The sequence below is a fragment of the Lipotes vexillifer genome, unplaced genomic scaffold, assembly GCF_000442215.2.
Source record: "Lipotes vexillifer unplaced genomic scaffold, Lipotes_vexillifer_v1.1 scaffold566, whole genome shotgun sequence".
Classification (NCBI taxonomy): Eukaryota; Metazoa; Chordata; class Mammalia; order Artiodactyla; family Lipotidae; genus Lipotes; species Lipotes vexillifer.
In genome coordinates, this window is record NW_006799689.1 from 269,865 (window position 1) to 282,289 (window position 12,425).

Here is a 12,425-nt window from a genome sequence, read left to right on the forward strand (position 1 = left end):
GAGCCTGTGCTCCGCAAATGGGAGAGGCCACAACAGTGAGAGGCCCGCATAACGCAAGAAAAAAAAAAAAAAAAAAAAAAAAAAAAAAGTAGCCCCCACTCACCACAACTAGAGAAAGCCCGCGTGCAGCAATGAAGACCCAATGCAGTCAAAACTAAAAAAATTGTTAAAAAAAAAAAAAAAAAAAAAAAAAAAAAAAAAAAAAGAAAGAAAACTATGTTCAGGGACGTCCCTGGTGGTCCAGTGGTAAAGAATCCACCTTCCAATGCAGGGGCGTGCATTCTATTTCTGGTCAGGGAGCTAAGATCCCACATGCTGTGGGCCAACTAAGCCCGCGCACCATAACTACTGAGCCCGCATGTCTCAACTAGAGAGCCCTCCTGCTGCAAACTATAGAGCCCATGTGCCCTGGAGCCCACACGCCACAACTAGAAAGAAGTCCTTGCACCACAATGAAAGAGGCTGCATGCCTCAACGAAGATCCCAAGTGCCACAACTAAGACCTGACGCAGGCAAAAAAATTAAAATGAAAAGAAAAGTATTTTCATTATTATTGAAAAGATATGAAATCCTAACAGAGAGATATAAGCTATAAGAAATCAATATAAGCTTCTAGAACTGAAAAATAAAGTATCTGGAATAAAAAACATCACTGGATGGGCTTAAGAGCAGGTTGGAAGTGATAGAACAAAAAGATAGTAAGCATAGAAATAGATGAGTTTAAATTATTCAATCTAAACAACAGAGGAAAAAACAGTTTTTTAAAAAGAACGAACAAAGACTTAGGGCCCAGTGGGACAATTTCAAAAAGCCTAATTGTAGCCTCATAAAAAGAGGAGATAGATAATAGAGAAAAAAGTTTGAGGAAACAATTGCTGAAATTACCTAAATTAATAAAAATTTTTAAAAAATTAATTTTAGGTTCAAAAAGTTCTGTGAATGAGAAAGATATAAATGCAGAGAAAATCAACTATGCATATCATAGTCAAACTGCTAAAAGCAAAGATAAAGAGAAAATCTGGAAAGCAGGCAGAGGAAAAAAGACACAGGCATTCAGGTGAACAATTTGATTAAAACCATTTGTGACTTCTCATAAGTCACAGCGAAGGCCAGAAAAGAGTGGAACAACATTTCTAAGGGCTACATAGAAAAAGCTCTCAAAGCAGAACTTTATATCGAGTAAAAATATTCTTCAAGAATGAAGTATGCCTTAATAAAGCTGAAGAAAAAGAATGAAATCAAAACAAAAACATTTTCAGATAAAAAGAAAGTAGGAGAGTTTGTCACCAGCAAACCCACACTATAAAAAGTGCTAAAGGGAGTTCTTCAAGATGAAAAGAAATGATGCCAGATGGGAACTCAGGTCTTCAGGAAGAAATGAAGAGCCCTGGACTTCATAAAAATAATGTCAAATATAATAGACAGTATTTTCCTCTTAGTTAAAAGAAGGTTTTAAAGTAAAAATAACAATAATTTATTATGGAGTTTTGCAATGTATATAGATGTAATGCATGTGACAAATTTAGCATAAAGGACAAAGAAAAGAAGTAAATGGCCATACATATTTGCAAGCCTCGTACAGTTTTTGGGAAGTAATGCAATATTAACACTAAGTAGACTCTAAAAAGTCAAAGATTTATGTTGTAATCTCAACAACAAAAAATTAATTTAAAGAGATATTGATAAAAATTCAATACATACATTATAATTGAATTCTAAAAATATTCAGTTAATCTAGAAGAAGGCAGAAAAGGAGGAACTAAGGAACAAAAATTGAGGGGACAACCGAAAAGCATATAGTAAAATGGTAGACCTAAATCCAACTATCTCAAAACTGATATTAAGTGTAGATGCTCTAAGCACTCCAGTTAAAAGGCATTGTCATAGTAGATTTTTAAAAAGACCCAACTACATTCTATCTGTAAGATATGTACTTTAAATATAAAACACAAATAAGTTGAAAGCAAATGGAAGGCTAGAGTGACTATCAATATCAGACAAAGGATATGTCAGGACAAGAGATTCCCAGAGATAGAGGGATATTTCATAATGATGAAAGGACCAACTCATCAGGAAGACATATATGTGTACATAATATCAATAACAGCACTTCAAAATGCCTGAAACAAAAATTGACAGAATCAAAGGGAGAGATAGAAAAATCCACAATTATAGCGAAAGATTCTTAATACCTCTTCTAAGCAATCAATAGGACAACTGAAGAAAAAAGATGTTACAGATATAGATTTCAATAAACAATGCCATCAATTATCTTTACCTAATTGTCAGAAAACACTCCAGTCAACAGGTGGAGAATGTACTTTTTTTCAAATACACATGGAATATTAAATGCTTACATTGAAAAAGAAGGGTCTAATATCAATGACCCAAGAAGTCGTTAACACCTTTCCACCTTAGGGAGCTGGAAAAAAAAAAGAATGCAAATCCAAAAGAGGTAGAAAGAAGGAAACGATAAATACAAGAGTAAAATAGTCAATGAAATCCAAAAAAAAAAAGATTAAAAATAGAGAAAAGTGGACGTTTCCTATATAAATATGGTGGTAAGTGCATGACTGAATCAAGATTTGTTGTGACAAAGTGAGATAGAGAATGGCATCCTGAAATACACATTGTGAGCATCAGTAATACTTTAATTTCAAGATATCACTCCACTTATTAAAGAAACAAAGTTCCTTATTAAAACCCTTTCCACAAAGAAAACACCAGGCTCAAATGGTTTTCCTGTTGAATTATACTCCTCACTTGCATGAAATCTGCTGCAGGTTCTGGTGACTCTCCAGGGAAACATTTCCAGAACTCAACAATGCAGGGGACTTTTTGTCTCTAGCATCTCTGTAAGAGACCTCCTTGATCACTGAGGGAGAGCGATAGAGAATTGAATTTCCTCCATGTGGTGCCTCACCCTGGAAGTGACTTGTCACTTCTGTTCACAATTTATTGGCTAGAACTCATCCTATACCTTCACCACCCTTCGAGGGGTGGGAAAATACAGTTTTTATTATTTTCAGGAATGAGGAATATGAAACAGGATATGGTGAACATTTAGCACCATCTCTGACCCAGAACTCTTTTTCTATAACCATCTTTGTCAATTGATCAGAAAGTATCATGATCAGTGAGGCAAAATTTTCTGCAAATATTGTTTATTCAGGCTGAACTTGAGAATCTGTATATTGTTTTCCAATTCACTTTCTTACTTTTTTCATTTTTGTAAATCTTTACAAAGTTTCTGAACTTTTAAAAAGATGATGTGTTATTACTTAAGGGCATTTCTTTTGCTGAATTTGATCTTTTAGTCTTTTATCCATATTCTGAAAGGACGAGGCATAAAAACAATCTACTTTTGCCATACTCCCCGGGACCTACTGTGTTATACTGCTGTTGCTCTGTGATGGGGAAGGGCAGGGTAAGCAACAACCATCTTTGGCCTGTTCTTTTGTTTAAGGAAACCAATTGAAATCAAATTTTGGTGTGCAGATATAATTTTTTGTTTTAATTTTCAAACTACAAGTTGGCTAGTGAGTACTGTGTTAGGAAAATTGAACAGGAGCCTTAGTTGAAATTTTGTGCAGTCGCTCTGCTCTGAAAAGGCTATGGGAAAAACCATTGTTTGCCTCAAGTATAATACAAACACGCTGAAGAAGGCATTGTCATCAAGTGTGTGGGAAGGTAAGCTTGGGTTGCTTTTGCTGATTTGATAACTTCAAATCTTTAGTCTGAGAAGAATAAAGCTGTGCAATTAGTCATCAACACACACGTAGCACTTACAGAACTATGAGAAGTGCCAAGGGGAGGGAAGGCGTTGAACAATGCAGGGTGGGTAGTGTCAGCTAGAGGGCAGAAGTACAGCGGGAGAAAAATGACACGGTGACTTAGAGATCTAACTTTCAGATCAGACAGTCAACCCCGGTTTCAACTCTTGTTTCTTCCTCTCAGTAACTTTATTACCTGGTGCCAGTTATTCCAGTTTTGTAAGCTCAGTTTCTCCCTCTCCAAAATGGTGATAATCGTGCTTTCTTTGGAAGGTTCGTATGGGGATTAACTGTGTCTGCATCTGGGACATAGGAAATGCTCAGTGTATCTAGTGACTTATTGTCAAGGATTCAGAAGTTACCAATGCTTTGGTTGGTGAATTCAGAAAACTTTTGCCTGAAAAATGTTTTTAATTTGTTGGGACCTTATCATGGTTGCAGTTTGTTTCAGTTCTCCTAATATTCATGGGCATAGCCAGAAGCAAAGTAGATTATGCTTTTTGTAGTTTTCCCTGTTCCTCGTTTATTTACATTTTTACACACACACACACATATTCACACACATCTCTATCTTTTTTCCTTTCTCTGTGGTGGTTAGTGCATGACTGAATTGAGACTTGTTGCGACAAAGCGAGACAGAAAATGAAGTCCTGAAATAAACAGTGTGAGCATCAGTAATACTTTAATTTCCATGTTTCATGGTTATGCAAGCCCACTGCTTTGGAATTTCAACAGAACCTTGAACCATCACCAACTTTAATTTTCCTCACACTTCAACCAGTAGTAATTGGGCCCTCCCTCCTGCTGCTGCTGGTGCTGGCATTTTTGTTGTTGCCTTTCCCGCGCTTTCATTCACTTGGTTTGATTCTTTTTGGCAGCTGCAAGAGCAAATGCCAAACTCCTGTGTTTGTCACTGCAGAGCCATGGTTCCCACTCTTGCAGCGCAACGGACTGAACTAAGCCTCTGACTCTTAAAGAAAGAGTCAGCCCTTGATGAGATCCCTGGGCTCACCAAGACTCTTCTCCCAAGCTGGCATGGAGAGCAGGCGCTTTAGGGTCAGGTACCACTGGGTTCAAATCCTGGCTCTTCTTCTCATTATTGTAATACATTGGGCAAATTATTTCATCTCTGGGAGCCTCAGCTTTCTCTTTTCTAAAATGAGGATTGAAATAGTATTTAACTCAAAGAGTTGTTTGGGATTAAATGAGCTAGTGTAGGTCACGTGTGCCTGGAAGGTATGAAGCCCTCAATAAATGTTAGTTATGATTATTTCCATTTCTCATGGCGAAACAGCTGTCCCCTTCAATCACCTCTAGTTACAGTGCTTTGACAGCCATGACTTGCTGTTCATGGTGGAGCTTGAGAGCTCTGGGGACATTCCAACACGGGGCTGTGCTTCATTCCCACAAACGGGGTGTATTCATTTCATAGGACAGCTGGAACAAAGTACCACAGACTAGGTGGTTTAAAATAACAGAAATTTATTCTCGTAGTTTGAAATCAAGGTTTTAGCTGGGGCCATGCTCCCTCTGAAATCTAGAATCCTTCCTTGCCTCTTTCTAGCTTCCAGTGTTTGCCAGAAACCCTTGGCTTTTAGATGCATCACTCCAGTACCTGCCTCTGTTGTCACATGGCTGTCCCGGGAATCTCTGTGTCTTCACATGGCCTTCTCCTCTCTGTGTGTCTTTCTTCTACTCTTCTTACAAGAATGCTAGTCATATCTGATTAAAGACCCCCCTCATTCCACTATGACCTCATCTTAACTAACTACACTGGTAATGACCATATTTCCAAATAAGGTCCTCAGGATTAGGACATATATTTTGGTGACAGTGGCAGGGGGACACAATTCAGCCCATAACCTCTGAACTCCTTTTGTTTTTACCAATTTCAGTTGCTGTCTGCAGCTGTTTGTGCCTCGTGGTGGGGGGCGTGTTGTCAGGATCCGGTCATGGGAGGGTCTGGAATGGACTTCGGATTGGCTCAACCAGAAAGGACTGTGGGAATGGCTGGGTTAGGATGAGCCATTGTTCTTAAACTTGTTTAGACATTGGAATTAGCTGGGGAGATTCAGAAATGATGATGCCTAAGTCCTGCCTGCAGTGATTTCGATTAAATTGGCCTCAGGTAAAGCCAGGCCTTAGGATTTTTTTTTTTTTTTAACGTCTTTATTGGAGTATAATTGCTTTACAATGGTGTGTTAGTTTCTGCTGTGTAACCAAGTGAATCAGCTATACGTATACATATATCCCCATATCTCCTCCCTCTTGCGTCTCCCTCCCACCCTCCCTATCCCACCCCTCTAGGTGGTCACAAAGCACCAAGCTGATCTCCCTGTGCTATGCGGCTGCTTCCCACTAGCTATCTGTTTTACATTTGGGAGTGTATATATGTCAATGCTACTCTCTCACTTCGTCCCAAAGCTCCCCAGGTGACTGCAGTACACAGGCAGGTCTAAGAACCACTGAACTAGAAGAGCTCAAAGCTAATGGTGGCAGCTTTTATACTTGATTGGATTAAAAATAATTGAAAGAATAGGCCTGTATTTTCTTTTCCAAAATCCTTGGAGCCAGATGCATTTGGGAATTCATATTTAGAAATTTTTTCAGAATTAAGAAAAGTAATAGGGAGCATATACAGTATATAACATAAAACTCCCAGTGTTAAGGGGTGTCTGGACAGCACCCCTTAATATAATACAGTAATTTTTCAGTGAAACATGTAAATATTATCTGTTTTATGGGAGTGTATATATGTCAATGCTACTCTCTCACTTCGTCCCAAAGCTCCCCAGGTGACTGCAGTACACAGGCAGGTCTAAGAACCACTGAACTAGAAGAGCTCAAAGCTAATGGTGGCAGCTTTTATACTTGATTGGATTAAAAATAATTGAAAGAATAGGCCTGTATTTTCTTTTCCAAAATCCTTGGAGCCAGATGCATTTGGGAATTCATATTTAGAAATTTTTTCAGAATTAAGAAAAGTAATAGGGAGCATATACAGTATATAACATAAAACTCCCAGTGTTAAGGGGTGTCTGGACAGCACCCCTTAATATAATACAGTAATTTTTCAGTGAAACATGTAAATATTCACATTATAAAGAGGCCTATGTCAATTCAGGTCAGGTTTTGCTCCCAGAAGAGAGTTGGTACTCAATTTAGAAAAAAATAAAAAATTCAGCTTTCAGTTCTTTATAGATTCTAGAATTGAGGATAAAGGATTGTGAATGTAATTCTAAAACTCTGTGTTCTAGAGCTCAAGTATTATATATCAGCACTATATACCTGACTGAAGAGGTCTTAGGTAGAAGGTATGTGCAAAAAGAGTTCTGATGTAGGGCCAGAAGGGTCAGCCCTGATCACCCTGTTCTTTCCACCAGAACCTACTCCTGAAGCCTCTGCAGGTTCACTTAGCTATTTTCAAATATCCCTTCAAAGCAACAAAGAAATGGCAGATTTTGATTTCTGGCTGCCGCGTCATAGGGAATCTGTACCGGGTCGAACAGGGGCCCCTCCAATTCTTGTCTTTCCCAGAACCTCAGAATGTGACCTTATTTGGAAATGGAGTAATTGCAGATGTAATGTGTTAGATGAGGTCATATTGGAATAGCTTGGGCCCTTAATCCAGTATGATTAGTATTCTTATAAGAATAGAAGAGTCACAGAGACAGGCACGCACCAAGGGAAGACAGTGTGGAGACACAGGGAGACGGCCGTATGACCACAGAAGCAGTGGTTGGAGCTGTGCAGCTACAAGGCAAGGGTTGCTAGTAGCACCAGGAGCTAAGAGAAAGGTACTGGATGCATCCCCCCCGCCACCAGACCTCTGGGGAGAGGATAGGCCTGCTGACACCTTGATTTTAGATTTCTGATTTCCAAAACCGTGAGAAAATACATTTCTGTTGTTTAAAGGATGTAATGTGGGATACTTTGTTATGGTCGTCCTGGGAAATTAACAGAGAATCCTAAGGTTAGCACTTAGGAGAGAAAGAAACCATTTCCTGTATTGTGTGGGATAAAATCCTTCTTCACTATTATTCTGTGATCAGCTGCACCAGGAGAGCGGACTCACTAATGACAATGCAATTAATATTATCTATCTATATGTTTATTTAAGCAAAAAATTACACATATATTTGTACACATACATATAAATGTATGAGCGAGAGAATGGGAGTGCATTTCCCTCTAATGGGAAGAAAAAGGATCTCGAGGCACACCAAGACACTGGTGATATTTTTACTGCAAGGAATTGTTTTGAAATAGTGTTTCACCTAGCTGCTAACTGGAGTGAAGCCAGCAAGAAGATCAGGAAAATGTCCAGGTGCCCAAGGGGTTATTTCACACATGCTAATTGAACTGATCGCTATGGGCAATTCACGAGGACAGATGATGATCAATGCAGAATGTGTGAAATGGGGAATAGATAAATGAACCAGAAAAAACGGTCTCTCCCATGGTTATGGTTAGATATCTCAGGAACATGGCCAGGTAAATTGACTAATAGAGAGGGATGGAAATTACGTCAAAGAAGGGAAGTCTGCTGATAGTTTTATTTTAAGAGACATAAGCCAAAGCTACACAAGTTAGATCTGTTTGAGCTTCCCCCTCCTTCAATCCATGCCTCCCCCAATACATATGCACCTCACTGCACATCCTAGAACTCAGCATCACTACCCAGCAGTCATGGGCTCTCAGCAGTTCCCCTCTGCCTTCTCTCTCCAAGGGACAGAGGGTGTGATTAATCAGGTAAAATAAATATGGGAACCTGAGTGGAGTGGGATGGGAGGGGTTTTTCTGTCAAGCACAAGATGAATTCTGGGAGCAAACAGCCCCAAGAAATGGTAGCCTAATTACTACCCTTGAGGAGCAAACTATCCATTTTCAGGCAAAGAATATCTGCATTAAAAAGTGACTTAAGAATGCTTCCAATAAATAAACAAAGACCTACTGTATAGCACAGGGAACTATGCTCAGTATCTTGTAATAACCTATCATGGAAAAGAATCCAAAAAAGAATATGTGTATATGTATAACTTAATCACTTTGCTGTACACTTGAAACTGACACAACATTGTAAATTAACTATACTTCAGTTTTTAAAAATCTGAAAAAAGAATGCTTCCAAAGAAACACAATGGCATGTATTGAAACAGTGCATTGCAGTTGTGCAAGCATTTCCCGTGTGTTATTGAATTTGATGCTGATAAGGAAGGTAAAGCTAATGTTATCAAAATCCATTTTACGTATGAGGGAAAGTAGGCGATGTGACCATAGCTGGCAAGTGTCAGGCCAGGCTTGGAACTAGGTCCGGTGACTTTGGGTCCGGGGCTTTCACCACTGTCTACCAGTCACACCATGTACTACAGCATATTGTAGTGGAGTGGGGTCAAGGTGAGCTCTCTAGCCTAGGATTTAAGAGGGTGGACTTCGGAATAAGATGGACCTGACTGGGGTTTGCAAACCTGGGTGACTTTGAGCAAGTTATTTAATTGATTTCAGCCTCTATTTTCTCAGCTGCAAAATGAGGTTTCTTCTAATTCCTCAAGGATGTTGGTGATGATTAATGGGTTAATACCCACAAATGTCTTGACTTAAGGATTGAAAGATGGTATTAATAATTGAAAAATAACACAAAAACTTTTTAGAGGTACTGAGAGTATCCAAAGTAATAAAGTGGTCTCACAGCCAGGTGAGATATGCCAGGGCAGGAAGCCCTGTGTTCCTCCTTCTCTACTATCTATTACTAGATATTTTCCTCATCTTGGACTCAGTGAATGCTCTCTTGCCTGCTTTACCATCCAGTTTGGAGTGGGGAGGGTGTTTGGAACAAAATATATAAATATAGACATCTATATATAGTTATGAAACTATTATTATTGTCATCATCAAAATTCTTATCATGCTTAGATGACTGGTGGATAACTGTTCTTCCATGTTGAGTTTGGGTGGATCCCCACCCTGATCCCCACAGTATATCAAAGTATACTTTTGTAATCAATAACTCTGTCTCAAACTGAAGGTTGTGACCCTTGTTTCAACGAAGGTTACTCTCTACTTCCTAATTATGCAAGTTATCATGGGATATGCCACTCACTCATAGGAAATAATATATAACCGTAGCCATGGAAAATGATTTCCTAAAATGTTCATTGCAAAGGAGAAATGGTATCCAGTGAAAGGAAGTGATCTTTTCAAAGAACAGGAGTGTGCCCAGCCGAATTCATAAAAATGATTAACCTGTAAAAAATTAATTATCAGGGGATTTCCAAGGGGAATTAGTCAACCAGTCTTGATTCAGGCTAAAAAAATTAAAAAGTGAAACTAGCAATAGAGAAGATTAAAAAAAATACAGATATTACATAGTTGATGAATCTGCAAAATAAAATGGTTTGGGGTTAGCTACCAAAGTATTTGGTCAAGTCCTGCTGCACCTACTTGGCTTTCTCCAGGCTATATCTTGACATTTCTTCTGGAAACTTAAATAAGATGAGGGAGGCTGAGGGGAGAAAAAAGTAGCATCCTTATGCTGAGGAGGCACTAACAGTTGCTGGTGTTGAATTACACAGCTTGATATTTCTCAAGTTAATCTGAGGCATCACATGAAACAGTAAGCACTGTATAAGCCCACAGCTGTCTTTATAATGCAAAAGAGAAGACTTCAATTAGTACTGTTATTGCCACACCTAATCATACTGGAGAAAAATTTGTAATAAATAATATGCAAGTGAACAATATCCACTAAACTTTAGTTGCGCTGTAAAATATAATATAGAGTACATGAATACATACATATATAGCATACTTAGATAACCCCATATAAATATATATATGTAGATAGAATAAATACATAGATTAAAAAATTGTAAAAATATCAAAATTTCTTTAACATATAGAGCTGTCTTTAGTTTATTGAGACACACTGATAGGATCCTTGATATGAATGGTGATGCTCCCCCAGAGTGTAGCCAAGATGGGCCAGATGAAACTAGAGCTGAATTACTCTACAGACAAATAGAAAAGGGAATATCAAGTATTCAGGGGTATACTTCCCTCAACCTTTTAATCACATTTTGTATTTTACAAATGAGAAAAGTGAAGTTTAAAAAAGTTGAATGATGAGTCCCACATGTTCAATCTACAAACATGTATTGGTTGCCTGTTGTGTGCCAGTCCAAGGGATTCCACCTTTGTGGAACTTATACTCTATGGAGTGATGGGGGACCAGACAATGAAAAAGTAAACAAGTAAATATGTAATAGAACTTACAGTTATCATAAATGCTATAAAGAAAGAAATTAAGGCCTAAGGGAATAAACAGAACCTGGGTAAGGAGTGCACATTCTAGTTTAGAGCATTTCAACCACTAAGAACCCTCATAGTGTGGATTAAAATTAATCACAAATAATCATGTTAGGTTGAAGAAATCTAAACTAAATCATAGAGAATAAAAAGTCTGGTGAAAGAGCATTCCATGTAGAAACTAATATCAGGTACAAATGCCCTGAAATGCAAAGAGCTTGTTGTGTTAAAGGAAGAATAAGAAAGTACTGGTGGCTGGAGCTTTAAGAAACAATGAAGAATGTGATTGGAGATGAAGATGGAGAAGTAGGTGTCTGCACGATCACAGAGGACTTTATGCTTAAGGGTTTGGAGGAGGTGCCACTGGACAGTTTAGAATTAAGGAGTGATAATCTGTTCTTATGTTTTGGAGGGTCATGGTGACTTTTGTGAAGCGATTAGAATGTGGAGTGGCAAGCCTGAAAAGAGTAAAACAATAGTCAATAAAATTGCTGTTGTCCAGGTGAGAGAATGTGAGAATATCAGAAGGGGTGGGAAATGCTTGGATTCAGGATATATTTTGAAAATAGAGCAGAGAGATTGCTGGATGTGTGGGAAAGAGAAAAATCAAAGATGACTTCTGGATTTTTAACTCAAGGAATTAGATGAATGGTCCTGCCATTTTCTGAGATGGGGAAAATCACAGAGACAGGTATGTGGAGGGGGACAGTCCAGTTTTGTGTACTTGAAGTGTGAGATACCCAAGTTGAGTATTGAAGAGGCATTTAAGAAATGTATTCCAGCACTCAAGGGAGAGATCGGATCTGGGAGTCATTGGCACATGTGCATCATAAAGAAGAAAGCAGCCCTTAAGACTCAGATTTTAACCAAAGCAGGAAATTGGAGCACAGGATGACTAGAGAGGTGACTAGTAGAAATATAAGCCCCCATTCTGTCACACCTGTTCCCTCTTCAAGAATCCTTCAAGAGATCAAGAGGAACATTGTATGGGATGAGGCTTTCAGCCTTCCCCCCCGCCCTTTTAATCATTAAAGAATTCCAGATGTCTGAGTGTTTGGGGGCATTCAGGATGCACTTAGGTTATGATTATAAAAGCCAATATAGGACATCTATAGCTGTATACACATGTTTTTTATACAAGGAATATTACCTGAATGTTTCATCTAAGGTGATTTGAACAGGTTCATCTAGGTAGACAGGGCATATAAGTTGAAATATTGGCTAATTGGAGATATGAGTCTGAATCTCAGAGGAGGAGTCAGGGTCAGAATGTGAATTGGGGAACTATTTATGTAGAAGGTGGAGCTGAGATTCACTGATATATATAGGGAAGGTCAGATAGGGAAA